General features: G+C 38.4%; 1 long non-coding RNA gene across 1 annotated transcript in view; it reads left to right on the forward strand.

Annotated features, from left to right (window-relative positions):
- The first annotated feature begins 13 nt into the window (after positions 1–13).
- The window catches only part of LOC118167048, a 60293-nt gene continuing 41744 nt past the window's right edge, over positions 14–18562 (forward strand). Inside the window, exon 1 of the long non-coding RNA XR_004750903.1 lies at positions 14–4052. This is a non-coding gene — a long non-coding RNA (uncharacterized LOC118167048). The remainder of the gene's footprint in view (positions 4053–18562) is intronic.

Here is an 18562-nt window from a genome sequence, read left to right on the forward strand (position 1 = left end):
GCCCCCCGGAATTCAGGACAGGACAAGCCAAATACAGTTGAGACAGCTCTAGCTAAGCCAGAAAATAGTTCTGAGCTTCATTTCAGGTTTATGTTCAAGTGGATAAGGAGGCAAGCATGGTAAAGGACCCATGAAATGAGCTAGTGAAGTTAGTCACCTTCTCACCTGTCCTTCCATCCTGAGACAAGGTGACTTTCAGCTCTGTGGTGAAACTACTCCTTGAAGAGTTGCAAAGAGTCAGTAGGGCTCTCACCTGGAAATGCTCAACCTCTGCAACGAGATGGTGGAAGTGTGGAGGGATGCATACACAGTGTGGCGCATTTGCTGCTTTCACTTTGTGCTCCTTGTCCCAGAAATCAGTACGAGTTTTAGCTTTAAATACATGAGCTGCTTGCTTTGAAACTTGTTAGATATTTGCATTTTCATCTTCTTTTGTTAATCAGTGGGAAAAAGGAAAGAGCTAGAGCTGTTTTTTCAGTTGCAGATTACCGGGGTGTGCTTTGCAGACTGCCTTCTGAGGAATGAGCTGTACGACTATGTTGCTGCTGTAAGTTTAGGTATTTTTAGATCAGAGAAATGTGTGGTGCTAGGCAGTGTTCCACAGTCATCAAAACAACAGCTATTACAAAAAGTCTTAAGCAAGCAAGATGCAAACTTGAAACCCCAGTTGGAAGCATCTATCAATAGACCACACCAAGCCCAGCCTAAGCCTGGAGCAAAAACAAATTAGAACACTCATCTTTCTTGAAATCCTATGAACGTATTCTTAAAGTTTCCCATGAGGTTTTGGAAAGCCATTTTGTTATGAATAATTTGAAAAAGTTTAGATTTTCAATGCTGTTTTTAGCCTATCAGACAAGTACAAGCCTATGACTAGCTACCACCCAAAGTCAGATCATCTATAACTGGCCCACTAGGTTCTCGTTATGGTGTTTCTTGAAGTAAAATGTAAGTTTAGATGCTTCTTTGCTTGTCTGCTATTGCATCCAGGGTGCTACAGAGACTTAAACTGCAAAAATCACCACTTCAACAAGCAGTGTCTGCAGGCTGGGGATACATAATAGCTTGCAAAACTCGTTTTCTGCAAGAAGCCCGGCTGTGGATGAGTTATTAATCTCATGCATGTCTATCCCTCCATGTCAGAACACCCAGTGCTGTGCATTAGCTGCAGACACAAGATTCCTGACGCGTTTCCTACCAGCTTCTGGTAACTGAAGTAAGAGCCCACCTTGTTCTCCCTGAGTGGGTCGCTGTGTCCCCAGATAAGGTGGGCTGTGTAAATACAAAGACAGGGAAGCAGCATTTGAACTGGCTAGTCTTACTAGATGCTGGAGAAAGGAAGGACCTCCAAAGAGATGTTTTGTTGCCTAGGGATTTCATGGTTTGCAGTGTATACATTTTTAAATAGTCATAGCATGTTTCAGAGAATGTCATTTTAGATGGGATAATAATCCTAATGGGATTATTTACTACTTTGAATAGTATTTAGGCTTTAAATTGCAGTAATTTGGTTTCAGTTCATGTAATCTTCTTGATAAGCGATGTTTATTGTGTTTATGTGTTCCTTAGTCAATGGAAGTAGCAGTAAATTCCCCAGCTGAGAAAGGGAAATACTGTTTTAGGCTCTAACATTTGTTAGAGCGGAAAAGCATTTCCTATCCAATTACACGGACATTTTGAAGGGAGTTTTTCTTCAGATATTCTCATTGACAAGGAGGAACGAAGTCAAGCAAAGCTTGCTTGACTACAAACAGCAAAGCTATTGTGGGTTCCTGTGTCAGGTCCCTTAGGGCAGGAGTCCAAGTGAAGTTTGTGACTTGATAAATGTGATACATTTCAGGTTGTAAGAGCCTGGCAGTAATGACAGTGTGGAGAGGAAATGAATTTAGCCAGAAAAGAGATTACAGATATGCAAGAAAGAATACAATGGAAAAAGCACTTCCTTTTCAAGCAGTCTGTGCAGTCAGTACCTGTCAGCATTTGAACCTCCTGGTCAGCCATAAAACAGTCTGTTCCATAAACTCTGCTCACATGCAGCTGGAGCATCTTTCTCTTCTAAAATGGTGTAAAACCTTGGAGCATTTGCCATGATTTTAAGTGAATCACTTGGCATGCATAAGGGCCTAAATCAGAATGATACACAGTGAGGAAATATATAAAACTGGGAAGCAAAGGGGCTGTGTAATTACTGTATGGGAGGTGTGTTTGTCTGCCTGGGTAGTTGCTCCTATGTGGCAATGTAGCAAGGTAATCCTTCCTCTTTGCCTTTCATTAATTACTAATGAACTGAAGAAATTCACCACAAGCTCATAACATCAGAACTAAGGAACCAGTGCTGTGCAAAGGAAAAGTGCTGGCAGTAGAGAACCTGTTGCCAAAGAACAGAAATGTTTAGCACAATTAGGTAGTATTTCTCTTCAGGAATCAGTAATGTTTGTGTCATTCAGGCTATAGAATTTGTACAAGCTAGGGAAAAAAGCTCCTACTTCACTTAATTATAAAAGGGCAATTCTTATATGAACTGTATTGAGATAGGAGTTAAATTATCCCATGCTCCTTGAAATCTACAAATACACGTCATCACTTATTTCAGATGATAGGTATTTTAAAGCTAATTTATTACATCTGAAAATGATTTATCAGTTATATATGATAAAGGATGAAGTTTGTCTACTGATTTTCTACAGTTAGAAGAAATTTGTGAATGGTATTCCCAGTGTGATTACAAAAAAAAAAGAAGCACAAAATACATCCAAAGGTGTAACAAATAATGTCTGTTCAAAAAGGTGAATAACCTTGTTTTCATTCAAGGTTTACCATGACTCTTTTTGAAAAAAATAGTCTATTAACTTTTCCATGTGTCATGCGGAGCCTTGCTTAGAGAACCGGCATTCTGAAGATGTGTCATGATCTGTTACTCCAGTTGTCGTCATCAGTTCAAAGACACTTTCCATTTTACTAGTGAGGAAGGTGTCTGAGCACGCTTCTGTTGATTTATATTTCATGCTACATTCACCATTACAAGCTGTCAGGGAGATGCAAGAGGTATCTTTGTTCAGTCTATAACAGACTGAAAAGAAGTCCTCAGGAAGGAAAATCTGAGTATGTTAATACTGACTCTTCTACCACTATTGCTTGAGCCAAACTGTGACACTATATGTATGAAAACACTGCCTTTGTCTCAAGTGAATCTTCCAAAAATTCATTGGTAGCTGAATAAAGCAGACACCTCCTAACTATTGAAAAACTGAGGTAGGAAGTTTACACGTAACAGGAAAAGGCAAATTCACTGGGCTGTGTCCACAAATGTATGGCTGGGTCTGCAGGTGTTTCTTCAATGCTTATTGACCCTTTGCAGTATCCTGTGAACGTGACTTCCAAATCTGTGCTTCCTCTTGCTGGTGGGTTGTGTGACCTCAGAGCATACCTCTGTGTACTCCTGGTTCTGTGGTTAGTCTGTGCAGCGGTTGGCGAGCTTCTCTCTGCACTTACCGCATGCACGTGAGGTTTGGTTCAGTCTGTCACTAATACTCGGTTCACGCAGGAGCAAAGGTAGGCTGGATTTCAAATGGTAGAAGGCCTGTGTTTCCATAGTGCTTTTGCAATGTATTGCTAACAAAAACTTCCACTTAAGACAGGCAATGCAAAGGGTTTTCAATTTTTTTTCTACATCCTGTTTGTAAGCAAGCATTAAGTATGCATTTAGGGGCACACTGCAGCTAGAAAGGAAAAGCTTAACACCAGTGATGTGAATCCCAGAGGAACCCTCTGAGAATAGCCATGCGTATTGAATACGTTAAATGACAACCAGCTCTTACGTACCTGCATGAATGTGGTATTGCATTTCTGACAGTAGTCTGTTTTTCTCTTTTTAGGATTTACTGTGTGAGGCCATTGTCTTGCAAAGTTTTCTGGAGTAGAAGTCTTCTAGAGGGAAGCTCTGAGAAATGTCAGTCATTCCTGAATGATTACTGGCTCAGATTTCCATCCTAAGCTTTCATCCATCACGCAGTACAGAGCAATCTGTCAGCCTGTTCACAGGAGACAAAAAGGTAAATGTAAAGAGATAGTGATGGCAAGACAGTTCCCTAGCTATCACTTTTAAAGCAGGTGGAAATTTACTGTTAAACCTACCTATTTACAAGTGATAATATGATTTTGAAAATACAATCATTTTGTTGATTTAGTAAAAGCTAGATGCAAATTAGTCCAGTTCTGGCCAGATAAGTACATGCATATCTTTGTATACATCATGTTATATGTCAGTAATGCTCTTCATTCATTGTTTTAATCAATAATTATTTGAAAGTTTTTACATACACCAAGCTTAATCTTCATATAATGATATGGAATGTTGTTGGTTTAGCTCCTGCTCTTCCAGACAAATGTATGCATTTGCTTAACATAATTGTATGAGATGGGATAATTGGCTTATCTTTTAATAAGTTTTCTTTTTACATTTCTTTCATGTGTGGTAGAAAAGTAGTGGAGTGGCTGCTAGAAGTGGAGAGGGAGCTGCTTTTTTTTTTTTTAAAGAAAAAATATTTCAAGTTGGTTGCAGGAAAGGGTGCATATTAATAAAAATATCTTTAATAGGTTGTTTGAATTATTAATATAAATAATTGGATTTAAAGGGAGTTTTCAAAGCAAAACATCACTGAATTAGGAAGGAATGCGAAGGAGATAACAAGGAGATGGTAGACTAGAAAAACATCTTTTTGAAAGCACAGGAGAATTTCTGCTAAGCTGGAAAACACAGTTTTATTTAAAGACTTCAGGAATGTAGTGTCTATAGTAAAATTGATGCTTACAAATAAAAATATTGTAATTTAGAGAGAGTCACTTGCTCATGAAAGCAGTGAGCTTGATTATTTTTACCCATGCAGTGGTGCAAGACAGGCCTAGACTATATAATTTTAAAGTTAGAACTGATGGATAAACTTGATACTACATTAGTGACTCTAGCCTGAAATAAGTATTTCATGTTTTTGTATCCAATTGTTCCCGTGCCAAATTGAATTCTCCCAGGGTAAGACAGGATGATGCAGTTTTCTGGGTGGGTGTCAGTATTACCATACCCAGTTCATAAGTGGATTTGATTGGAAAAGCTGCCAAAGAAATACTGGGAAATATAGGGAATATAAACAAAGTACTGGTGAGAACAGTACTCATTTTACTGAATTAAATAACTAAACAAATTTATCATAGAGATTACATAAGGAATATTGCTAGTTTTCATTGTTACAAAGACCACAAAAAGCCAAGTGTCTTAGGGCTGTTTCAGCTGCTCAACTAGTACATAAATATCCCCATGAGTGCTATGTAATAGACCTTATTTATTAAAAAAAAAAAAAAAAAAAAAAAAAAAGTATGCTGAAGCTTTAGATGTCTTTAAGGAACTGTCAGAGCATTTTCCTCACTTCACTCTTTTGCCTCACCTTTTCCACTTGCCCACACGTATGTTCCTACAGCTGAATGTATGGTATGAGCTTGAAATACAGCAGACCCTTGCAATATGCAATAGGCCTTTATGGTGCTCCACAGCTCAGAGAGGAAGTATTCAAACTGTGAATTGGAAAAGTATACTTATTGTCATAAAATTAGTGTACATAATTCTGAACTATACTTGACTATAGAAAGCTTACTACATTTTATTGCTATACCAATCTGTGTGCTGTGAGGCTAGGGTTAGAGGAAAAATTAAGAGCTTTTAAAAATAATTATTTCCTTATATATTATTTCCTCCTTAGCTGTTTTGGTTGTTTTTCTTCTGTTTCAGTCTTAGTCTTTTTCAATCATGTTTCATGTGTGGAGCAGTTCTCCTTAGCAGAGTTTTAATTTCTCCCTGAGAACAGATGAAAAACTTGCACATATTGAAAAAGAAGCCAATGAGGGAAGTAACGTGTGGCACTTAGTTTTCTAATAACCTGTCCCACAATAGGGACAGAGCATTTTTGGAACTCCAAAGGGCATGCAGGGGGGTGTTAACATAGGATTCTCATAAAATGCTTTGGACATGATAGACGGCTGATCCATAGGGAACTGGCAAGGCCTGAATTGCCACTGACAGGGATTTGGTTGCATAGATGAATCATGTTCATCAAGTATTTGCCAGTTTGCAGCTGTTTATTTTGCCGGTTTTTAAAACCTGTGTTTTAATCTCAAAGTTTAGAGAAAAGAAACAACCATGGTTTTTGCCTTGGCCATGAGTATTCCTAGTTGGAAGTCAGAAGTCTACAGAAAGATTGTAAATGGTGTTTCAGGAACTTAGAACAACTTTACAGGATTGTGTGTTTTTATGGCTAGGACACTTGAACTGATACTTAGGACTGACACTAATGTACCATGCAAAACTTTTTTCTGGGATTAGATTTATACTTTTATATTCTCCTAATTCATGCACTTTGAAGATGTCATGATTAGAACGTAAAACAAACAAAACAGCTGCTGTATGCAAAATATAGGTTTCGCTGTATGATAAGCCTGCACCTCAGGAAGCCTAACCAGACCCTAAGAATAATCTGTCACTCACAAAAGCACAACCCAATTACAAAGCAGGTAAGGTGAGCCCCTTGGGAGAGTATATACCTTCTGAAGCTCTCTCTGAAAGGTAAGCGTTTGGGTCAGCTGCCTCTGAGTTTAAAACAGGTGAAAACTTAACCACAAAGTGGCCAGCATATTAGACCAAAGAAATTAGTTATGAAATTTGCTTCATAAGCAGTTTCTAAATGTCACTTCCTTGTGTAACGTGATAAACTTGCACAGACAGAAGTCTGTCAAGCTGTGCAGTAATTAACATGCCTCAATGGGCTTGATTCTTGAGGTTTGTGTTTTCCAGCTTAAAAACTGAGAACTTTAAAAGCTTAAAGTTTTTCCTAACTTAAGAATACAACACGCTGCATCAGATCATTTTCTTCTCCTTGCTGAGTTTCATACAGCTTTTACGGTTTTACTCTATCATAGGGAAAGACTTCTTGCTAACATTTAAGAATGCTTTTGACTTCAAATTGTGTCAGGTGGCCAGCTCTGAAATGAGTTCACTTTCTCAATCAACTAAGCACTTAGTCATGCAGCTTCAGTGAGAGCTTAAGTTACTTGCATTCAAGCTGTCTTTCATGAATAAGGAACAGCTGCCAAACCACTGCCAGGCTCGGCGATCTTTAAAGAGACATGGCTGCATTCTGTCAGTGGATGCAATTCTGACAGGCCTGCTTCAGAGGTAGAAGTGTCTCCTCTTTTTCACTTTTTTCCCCTTTTTCCAAACATATCACAAGCATTAATGCTCTGGATTGATATTAATAGAATAATTTAAACTGCACAAAATATTTTAAAAGGTTCAGTTTTTCCAGACTTCTATCTCAGTCATTGATGTTGTAGCAGATTGCATCAGGTTCTCCTAAGATTAAGCTGTCCCATCTGCTCAGACAGCATCAAGTAGCAAGACAGCTTGAAAAAAATCAGCTTACGTTGCTAGTGGTGATGAGCAGTGAGAAACATGGTAACAGAAAGAACCATGCATTGGTCAAGGTCCATGAAGTACTCTTAGAAGGAAGCCCAATTACCAAATGAAATGGTACAATCACCACTCAGGAAAAAAAAAAAAAAAAAAAAAATCATTTCCTGCATGTCCATCTTTGCAAGCCTTTTCAACAACTACTTACCTAGGTAGCATCTTGATAGCCTGGTGGGAAATGAAAGCAAAATCTGGGTACCACTATTAGTAAGTGTGTATAAACTCATCTGTACAGCTGCCCTGGTGGCTGTAGAAGACTGGTGTGGTCTTCTTCCCTAAAGAAAACAGTTTATGATCTAAACTTCTAATGCGCATGGTATATACATCATTTAAAAATAGCCTTTTTTTTTTTTTCTTCATACACTGGACAAAAAAAGTAAGGATAGGGTGTTCAGGTAGGTGTAACTCCTTTACTCATTCCACTCAGCTGTATATTTGCAATCAGTTGGCAGAGTCATCTTAATAAAATTAGCTGAGTATCAAGTGGAAGTGGCACAAGATGCTCTTTGGTTTTGTGTTAATTAGGAATAGGAATATCAGATGTACTACTGGAAAAATAAATAAATAATGGTTATAGTGGTTACATTAGAAATACAACAAAAGTGACAGCTAAAATGTCTGTGAACCTGGAACATTGTTTGCTATGGAAAAGCAGTGAGATGTAATAGATTTAATCAGAGACTTGGATTACTTAGATAACATTTAGATAGTTTTTTTTTTTTTCAAAATATGTCTTGGGTAAAAACAGGTTTGGCCATGCTATACAAAAACTAATAATAATTTCCTGGAATGTGTGATCATCTTCACCCAGTTAGCTTTTTTCTTTTTCCCAGCAGACACACTGGGGGCAGAGGAGGGAATATCTTTCTACTGTTTCTATGTATTGCTTCTATGTACTTCTTCAATGGCATTTTTGGAGCCCTACTCAAGGTCCAGTCTTGTTTGCAATGTAAACATGAATAAGGGTGATTTAGCAGTCTGGCTTATTAATTATGTCAAAATGAATTTAAAGCCTAGAAGAGAAAATCAAAAGATTTGCCCTTCCTGTGGCAACCATATATAAAGCCAATCAGAATACAACTGGAGAGAGCATTACATGGCCAACCCTGTCTCATTTGTCTCCAGAAGCAGTGAAGCCTGGAGAAACAAGTCAAACTGATGTTACTTGCAAAGTTCTAAATTGTCTTACATCACTGTTTTTAGCAAAAATAACGATGTTGTGGTGGCACTTTTTCCTCAGGAATTCTGCTACCATGTAGACTTAAAATTCCATCTTCTCACAGGCTGACTGCTAACAGGGAAGTAGAGTACTGAAACATTATCCATCTCAATTCTTTATTTGTTAAGGCAACTTGACCTTGAGTCAACTTTTTGTCAAAGAAGTTAGATATTCAGCTGAGATATACACTGTATGTAGACTGTATTTCACTGTATATAATTATTACAGCTTGATGTAAATTACACCTGGACTCTTACTTTTCATCACTCTGCATCCGTTCTCGCTTGACAGCCAAAGAATGTTTCCAAATTCCCTGTTTTCCAGCGCTGTTTCAGGAACTGTAATCTCAGTGACAAGGAACTCATATTCCCAAATATTGTATAATACCTATGAGAAAACTTCCTGAATAAAAACCAAAGAAAAAACAAAATACAAGATTTTTCTAAGCAGTTACAAAAGAAAAGAAAAAGTAATAAAAATAGGATATTTCTTCACTTTAAGACTGAGCTATTCCTTAGTTTACCAACAGAGAATGTCTCCATTCATGTACTTGGGTCAGTCCTGCCTCCCACACAGCATGAAGGACTTCTTTTTGAGAGGCAGTGGAATGGTAAGATACTTCTTCATGTGGTGAAATAATCTATAAAGGCATTTAGAGGGAGACAGAATAGCAACACCCAGTTGGCAGAAATAGAAGAGATGAAGACTCTGGCAGCTGTCAGAGTTGATGACTGTGAGAGTTGGTTGCGACGTGAATGACTCAGGTGAGGTTTTACTTCTGCAGATTACCAGAGGAGCTTCCTTCACTTGCTGTTCTTACTTTCAGTTGACTAAAACATTTATGAGTGTGCTCCTGATAAGGTTCAGATGGAGGAGCATCATCAGTGGTTGATGCCTTCAGCCTATGTATATTTTTGCATATCTTTAACCTAACTAGCTTTTGTTTGCAAAGGTTAATTGTATTACACAGTTCTGTTCAGCTGTAGGCAGGTGGCAGAGTGGCCCCAAGAAACGTGTTGAAATCAAACCAAAAGAAAAAATACTCCTTTAAGCACTGGTAAGTCTACCTACACTCCTACGCGCAGGAGTTCGTTGTTTTGAACAGACAATAAACAACACTCCCTCCCTGCAAGATCTTGGAACATACTGAAAAATGTACAGCTGCTTACTGAAGGAGAGAACACAGCATAGGAAGATTTTATGGTCACCAGTTTGGCAACAAGAAACAATGACAAACAAATCCATTCTCTGCAAGATATATACTGTAAATGGTCAAGTATCAAAGGAACTAAATTCTTTATTATTATTATTATTATTCCATTATTGCAACAACAGCATGGTTAATTAACTCCTTGAATTGTGATCTTTTGCGCTGTTAACCTTCTCCAGAATTCTCTTTGTTGCTTCCTCTTTGCTGTTCTGCCCTCTCATTACAAGGGCTGCCACGATAGTTGTTCTGAATATTAACCATTGCTTGGAGAAAAATGGAAGACAAAATTATAGATTTTTCTATACAAAGGAAATTCCATATTTTTAGCAAAATGGCCTGAAGTGTTTAGACTGAAGGAAATACATTTGAAATAAAGTTTGCCTGATTTAAATTTGATTAATGTTAGCAAATGAGCCATTGTCAATCCTGTATTTTTGTTCACAGGTTTCTCAGACATCTTTGAAGAGGTCACCTTTTGCTCTGACTGTCAGTAAAGTATTACCCTGCAAAGCTGTGCGTGTTAAGATGTTTGCAGTGGTATATGTCTAATGGTATTTGTCCTATGTCCCTAATTAGTTGAGAATGTCTCGTGATTAGAGAGGTCAGCTCATCTGGAACACCGTTCTCCCTCTTTCACAATGAGAAACACCTTGTGTTACTGAATTTGTTCTGAACCATTAGTTCAGGTGTTAAAATACTACAGGAGTGTCGCAGGGGTAATAATTGAGGCATAAGAAATGTCTCAGGGAAGACATCACTCCAAAATACAATGTGCCTAGAATGAACGTCAGAGTGCTGGAACTGTTAAAACTGCTGGCCTCAGGAGATCATTCCTAGCCTTGCCATCTTTCACAAGTCGTGTTTCCAAAAGTTGTATGTTGTAGCAAGTCAGAGGACAAAATCCAAACAATTTTCCATTGGCAACTGTTCTTACAGAGGCTGGGAGGGAAATGCCTATCAGGAGAACCACAAAGAGGGATATCGGTTGTGGCAGCCACAGAAGCTAATCCTGTGCTCCTGTTCTGCCCTGCTTGCAGAGGCATGGAGAGCTGCCTTGTGCCGCCAATTTTAAACCAGAGGAAAATGTACCCAAGTTTGCCACTTTGGGAAAACAGCGTGGAGCTAGCCCTGGGCAGAATGCATGAATAAAACCTGACTAAGAATCATCCAGAAGGCCAAAGATATCTGTCAGGACAAAGTTCACAGGTAGAGATGATATCTCCAATTAATTCAAGTGGAAATAAGGAAAAATAGACAACTTTGGCCATGTAAGGAATCACTGAAAATCAGCTTGTATGCCTGGAAATTGATATGATTTTTTTCCAGCTACTTACAAATATTGCCAGTCTTAAGGAAGTCATACAGACTTCAGTGGAATACTGCTAAAATGTCTTGAACTTGCACAGAAACACAAATCTCTCTCTCTTTCTAAAGGAGGCTTTAAACTGGAGTATGCAGTTTAGTTGGTTGTGAAAACTGTCATCTGGACCCCTCGGTTAGCAAACATTATGGATTCAGCCAGAGATACACAGATCATTTCTTCTGTTGATGCAACCTTTATATCAAAAATATCCTCAAATAATTCCTAAGTTAAATTAAATAGATAGGGGGAATGAAAATCAGGGAAATGATGAGGAGTGAAACGTATGTTTTCTTAAAGACTGATGTAGCAAACAGAAGTAATAGAAATATTAACTATAATGGCATCTTGGTAGGCTTGCACTGAGTGTAGTTAATGTTTAAAATTAGATGTTTTTTCCACACAGGCTAGTAAATAACTTCTATGAAAAGCTTGATGAGATGCAAATACTTTCACATAGCATGAAAAGTAGTAGAAAATAACAAATATTGCGGTTTACTTAGGAATACAGGCTTTTGGTTAAAGAATTTGCTGGCATTTCATGCCTGAATGCTTTAAGGGTATTTGGCTTGCTTACAGATTTTTATCTCATTAGCTTTGGCCAATAAACTGCTTTTCATATTCATTTATTTGTTCTAAATTTTAGTGGTTTATAATCCGAACTCCAGGGTTGCTTTCCTGAGTATCTCCCTGGCAAAAACAGTTTGTATGTTACAGTTCTATGAGGCTTGTTAGTATCGTTCAAATAATGTGGAAGAACACTAATAAAATGCTAAGTGAACTACTCACCATTTCAGGCATCTGTTTCAGTCAAACGGGAGCCCTGGCTTATTTCAGATTTCAAAAAAATTAAGTCTTTTGATTTACTTAAAGAAGATGGGACACCTCGTACAGCAGTGAAGAGTTTTACCTAAACCCAAAGCCATTTGGTCTCTGAGGATGAAAGATACTCAAGGCTGCCTTGAGAAGTTAGGTGTTTGCTTTCTTCAGAGAGACTACTGAAATTCATATGCTCCTTTTCCTTAGACGTTAAGTAGCAGAGTTTTAGTAGACTATTGAATATACTTTAAAAAAATCTGTTAAACACAACCTGGTTTTGTGTTAGGGCTTATGAAACCATGGACCCAATCACTTTCCCATTCTCTTGTGCCCAATCACTTTCACATTCTCTTGCTTTCTTTTGAATAATGAAGCGTGCTGAATTTTTTCCCTTTGAATTTTCCTTTCCAAAAATTTGTTGTCAGCTTTGAGAAATGAGAAACTTGACATTTTTTGTGGTATTTTTTATTTCTTGTACTTACACTGTGGGTTTTTTCCTATGTTTGCTCCAGAAAGGTTGCATGATCATTAAATGGGACTACAGTTCCATTGTATTTTAATGAAGAGAAAGAAAATGAGCACAAGTGCTAAACTAGTTTCTCTTCCTTTAAAAGGCAAATATATATATAAATATATATATACATAAATTGTTTACAAAAGTCCTTTAAATGAATACTTAGGTCTGTTTCATGTTTAAGTTGTCATGCAGCAGAAGAACAAGTAGCTAACTACTGCTTTTCCAAAGGCTTCTTGGCCTTTGGACCTAATATAATCAAAGGTCACTGGGTCGTCAGAAGAAAGGAGTTGGGGGTTTTGGACTGGAAGCAGTGTATTTGCCAGATTAATGTATTTGCCAAGCTACTACTGTACTCCTAATACCATGACCTTGTAGGAAGATGTAATACTTTCATTTGTGATTACAGGAAGAAAGCAGGTAAATTCCATAAAGCCATCTTAAAGCATAGAAAGGAACCATGTTGTGGCATACAGTCAAATATATCTCTAACTTCATTTAGAGGGAATCAAGAGATACAGAAAGGAAAATTGTTCCTTTTCAACCAACAAACACTAGCAATACTAAAGGACAGACCATTGTTTCAAATTGATTTCCCTAAAACCATATGGAAAATTCTGTTTTATTCCCATGGAACTATTTGCAATTGCAAAAGAAATTCCTATTCCACATGCAGATGAAACGAGCAAGTTTAAAATACTTGGAAAGGAAAAAAAAAAGCTGAATGGAAGATTGTGATCATCTGTCAGTTCTTGTTAGCCTGGTGGTTGGGGAGCTCATTTAATATACAGAAACACAACCGTTCAAATTCCTGCTACACCATCTTCTACCCTGGAGGGCATCCACCATCCCCAGGAGACTGTTTTCAGTTTTCTTAGGAGGGTTGTTCTAATTTGCCAAGTCCATATGCTTCTGAGCTTGCCAAAGATGCAGAGAGATGCAGATAACAAGGTGAACCTGAATCTTCTGTGCGAGTACCACAATGTCCAGTGGTTAGTCATTACAGACAGGAGGTCTTTGTGTGGCTGTGACCAGAATCTAAGCTTGCCTTGATTTGCTTTGATTTCTATGAACATTTTTCTTTCTCTACGGAAAGACTTTTGCTGTATCTTTGTTTGTTTTTTTTTGTGAGAAAAAATCTGACAAACATTTCACAGACTCAGATAACTTCAGTAGGGTCATGATCTTGCTTTTTAAATTCATAAATAGTTGATCTTTCTCTCTGTGTTTGGTATTCTTTTGTTATTCTTTTATTTCACAGTGAAGATGAGAGAGGTAACGCATCCCTCCTAGAGCAGTTGGCACTGCTGTTTTCTGCTACTGTTATTAGTGAGGAAAGGATCCTTGACTGAAGCAGAAGCACAGTTTGGTACAGTTTAATCATCACCTTCCAGAGGAAGCTGTGGTTTTGCTTGGAAACTATTCTTACCCTTATTCACTGCTGCATTCAGAATAGTCAAGTGTTGGAAAAATATGTTCTTCTGTCTCTCCACCTTCCAAGTAATGTTTGTATGCAACTGTACAGATGTAGCTGGCAACACTGGTACAAAACTCTGGCTGGGTGGGTGGTTGGCTGACTTACCTGATGTGTTTTGATCCCAAATATGTCATCATGTGTCTCCTCTATGATTTTAGTTTGAAGGAGTGAGCACTTTCTTAACTAAACCACCAAAGCTGAAATGAACATACTCCTTCAAGAAATCCATCCTTCAAGAGTTCAAACCTCTAACTTGTGATGTTTCTGGGTTTGGGACTGGAAATTTACCGTAACTTAGATTTGTTTTCTGTTTTCTCAGAATTTTATTTTATTAGTCATTGCAGATTATTTTGCTGGGAAAACACCTGGAAATGTTCTGTGAGACAGCGCTGAAGTCTCAAAGGCCTTTGTGACAACTTGGGTACACGAGAGAGAAATCAAAGTACCTGCAACACCCTGCTTTCTTTCACAGTCTTCAGCAGTCAGCAGTTCAAACTAACAAATACTACACTGACCGTGGGGTCACCAGGTGCCCTCTCCATACTTTGAAAGCTCCTGAAACAAAAGAGGGGTTTCCCACTACACCTTCAGAGGTTCATCTTTCTGCAAATCATTGTAACTAGGAGAATACGTTTACATGAATTTATTCTGAGTGCTGTCAGGACTGTGCTCATGTGTTATGCTCTCTTTTAATAATAAGGCTCCCTGTCATCAGTTTTCTCATTAAATCTTTACATGGGTTATTGTTTTTCTGCATCAGCGCTTCCATCTCCTCACCACAGAAATTGATAGTCTTACCTGTTGTTTGGGCAGACCATGCATGCTACTGATGGTCCATAACAAAAAGAAAACAAGTGTGTCTGCATGTGTGTATATGTGCATATGTATTTTCACTCAGGAAGGAAGACGGCGGAAAGGGAAGAAGTTCAGCTAATGTTTCCCGTGTTGGCAAAGATTTGGACTTGGCAGTGGAGCAGATGTATGCATCTACCTTTGGATAGTTTTCTTCAAGACTTGCCCAACTTGTGTGTTCTGGTGACAGTTTCCCAAAGCAGCCAGCCCTGTTTGGGTTGACAAGCTCGTGAAGGTAGGAGAGGCTGTGAGGAGTGCATTGGCAATGAGAATTTTGGCCTGACTTCTCTAAGGAACTGGACTGCCTTAGTCCTGCATTCAGTTCTTTTTTCTTGTGCTAGCTAGTCGGATTTGGGCCTTACTGATTTATGTATTTCTCCTTTTTCCTTTAAAAAATAGAGTAGAAATTACAACCCTGAATACCTTTGAGAACATGAAGCTAAAATGAATAGTTGTACTGGGGAGATAAGCATGTGGAGAGCAAGAGAAGGCTGAGAAAAGCAGCAGCTGTTTCTGTTCCCCTTTTTCCCATTTTTTTCTTTTCTGTTCACAAATATGGTAGTTCAGGATCCTAGTGAAAGCACAGCAAGATTGCCAGAGAGAAAGAGGCTGTGTCTTTCCTTCCTGTACCTCCACAAGAAGACAAGCAAGCGTGACAGGCTGAGGAAGGGGATAAGTCCAGCCAGCCAGCAAGAAGCGAGAGCTCCAAGCCACACTCCCACTGCTGCCCTTTCCTCCCAGAGGCCACGGGGCTCAGCTCCCCTGCAGGTAACTATCTGGGATGACGCTTCCAGCACTTTCTCTATGCTGAAGGAGGAAAAACTGTCTGAGAAGTAGGGCTAAGCCGTGGGCAGCTTTCTATCCTTGTCCCTGCCTCTGTATATAGTAGGGGAGATGGGAAAGTTGGTGAGGTTTTTAGGGGACTGCTGCTGTTATTTAATTTTAAATGTGTGAGTGAATGCTTTGAATCCCATGATACATCTATAGCAGCAGCTTAATTTTGGCATTTTCTTTAGAATCATTTGTCTTTGATTTTGAATCAGTTTCAAGTTTCCACCAGTTTTTCTTGAGTGCACTGGTTGTATAAAAAATGAGGGACTGTCTGAAGGATCCTTGTGTTGTGAATGAAGTTCTTCTGTGAATCTCATTAAAGGAGTTCACCTTTCATGTAAATGGATGATCAATATGTTAAAGAAGTGCTGTTGGACCATACGGTTACCTCGTGAGTGGGGAGATCTATCCCCGGTAATCTCATCTGTGAGGTGAAGTAGGATATTCCATCAATTTTCAAAGCAATTTCTTTCTTTCTTCTATCCACCATCAGCCAATTTCATTGCTATAAAGAACTATGAGGAAAAACGAGGTTAGAGGTCTGTCTTAAATTGCAAAGAAACCTGAAATTAGAGTTAGGACTGAAAACCCATCCTTAATTTATCTCACTGTGTCTGTGTATTTCAGGTGTATGTCTGCACTTGCACGTGCCATCATGCTTAGACAAAGACAGGAGGAGAAAGTTTAGGACTGCCATTTCAATCTTCACTCTCAGTTTCCTGGCTTTTGTGTATCTTGAAAACAGACCTGTGACATTATTTTAAACATTTGCAAGTAGCTTATGAACCATCTTTGAATAATGTTATGTCTGGTATGTCCCAGGCAGTAATGTTTGAAGACCTGTCCTATAAGTAAGTTATACTATAAGGCGGACACATAGTGATATTGCAAGAATTTGTGTGTAGGAGAACTTATGTCTGACATTCCATCTTGTTTGTTTGTTTATGTTGTAGAAAAGGGACTGATACACAGAATTCAGGAATGTGCTGCATTGGGCCATATTCAAACAAAAGATATATTGATAACAATAATTAAAATAAACAAAATACTAACAAACTGATTTTGCATTTGGAGATGTTGTTCCAAGAGGGGTAAACTGAAATTTCAAAGATGGTCTTTACTACCTACAACCATTCTATTTTTGTAACTGGCCCCCAAATTGTTAAGGTGAAAAACATTACCTCCTCTCACAGTATAACCCTTTCCCTGCTGCCTCATCTTTGGCAGTCATTGGTGGCAAAACTTTTACCAGCATTTCCTAAATTATTTTCATCTGTTTGAGAAAGCAGGCAAAATCAGTTTCAAGAGGAAGGCTACTTCCAGAAGGCTTTGTCAGTTCTGTTTTGCACGAACAGTTCCTTACACCATCAGCCCCTCAGAAGAAAATTTTGGGTAAGCAGAGTTAGGTCAGCCAGGTGGTACTGGGAGAAAGAAGCCTCACCAGGACAGTGAGGCAGACCGCTCTGTGAGCACTTTACTGGGAGTGAAGTGAGACTTTATCCTCCAGTAGTTTATCTCCATCTACCATTTTCAGAGACATGGGAAGAGGCCTGCCCTGGTGTCTCTGCTGTATCTGTACATGTACACTTGCTATATGTCTCTATCCCTGTGTCTGTTGGATGCAGGAACAGTGAGTATGAGCTATCTGCTAAGTTCCAAAGTTTTACTGAATCGGTTGGGTGAATGGGCTGTGCTTTACTCAGCTGCTTTACTAGTTGTGAAGATGGATTTTCAAGACAACCAAAAGCCATTAAGCTTCAGATTGAAATGATGTTTAAGTATGAAGTAACTTGACATTTGTTCGCTTGTTGTAATTAAGCATTGTATATTTTTTTCTGAGTGCTGTGACCATGGGTTTGCTTTAAAGCCAAGAGACAGATGAATGGCAGGACTTCAGAAGGGTGGAGAGGAGTTTGGGCTTTTTCCTCTTTTGTAAATTTTTTCAGGTTTCATAATTGGACCCATTGGCTTTCTGAGAATAAGGAATTAGACACAAACGGGATTTGTTAAAACCATACATTACACGTATAACAAAGAAAGTCAACAGAGAAGCTGAAGTAGTCAGACATCCAGGAAGTCTCTGAAAACAAGAGATTATGTATTGCTCCCATTAAGAAACGTGAAGTAGAACAAGATTAGTCAAATGGTTTTAGGTGTCATTGCCAATAGAGTATTATAGTACCTAGATAATGTTACTTGAATCGCTGCTGGTTGTCCCCACCTGTGTAAATCACTCTGATCCTTCTAAATCAGGATGATTTAAAGCAAAGCACATTGCCCACATATAAGAAATTACAGATCAGACAGCAGCAAGTTTTTGAATGTTTTCTATAAGAAAATGGAAAAGGAGGAAAGGGGCTTCTGTTTTTATGAAGGAGGAAGAGAGAGCCTTCACATAGGCAAACAGGCACACACTACAGTTCCGTACAGATTTTCCGTCTTTTATTATAGAAGTGTGGTGTTACCTAATATAACAATGAATTATCATTGAGCAATACACATAACTGATGGAAAAGTTACTTCCTTCACTTAAATTCAAAGAGGAGCAGTCATTCTCTGAGGATTGGAAAATAAATATCTATTGTTTTAAACACTACTGTTCTCATAGCAGAATATATCAACATTATCATACCTCCAGACCTAGAGGTTGCATTGATCACATCTAATGTAATCTAATTTCCATTTGAAGGCCAACTTTATTTCCAAAGAATGTACAGTATCAAAGAACTTTTTTTTTTTTTTTTTTTTTTTTTTTTTTTTTTTTTTG

This window comes from Oxyura jamaicensis, chromosome 4, assembly GCF_011077185.1.
Source record: "Oxyura jamaicensis isolate SHBP4307 breed ruddy duck chromosome 4, BPBGC_Ojam_1.0, whole genome shotgun sequence".
In the NCBI taxonomy this organism is placed as follows: domain Eukaryota; kingdom Metazoa; phylum Chordata; class Aves; order Anseriformes; family Anatidae; genus Oxyura; species Oxyura jamaicensis.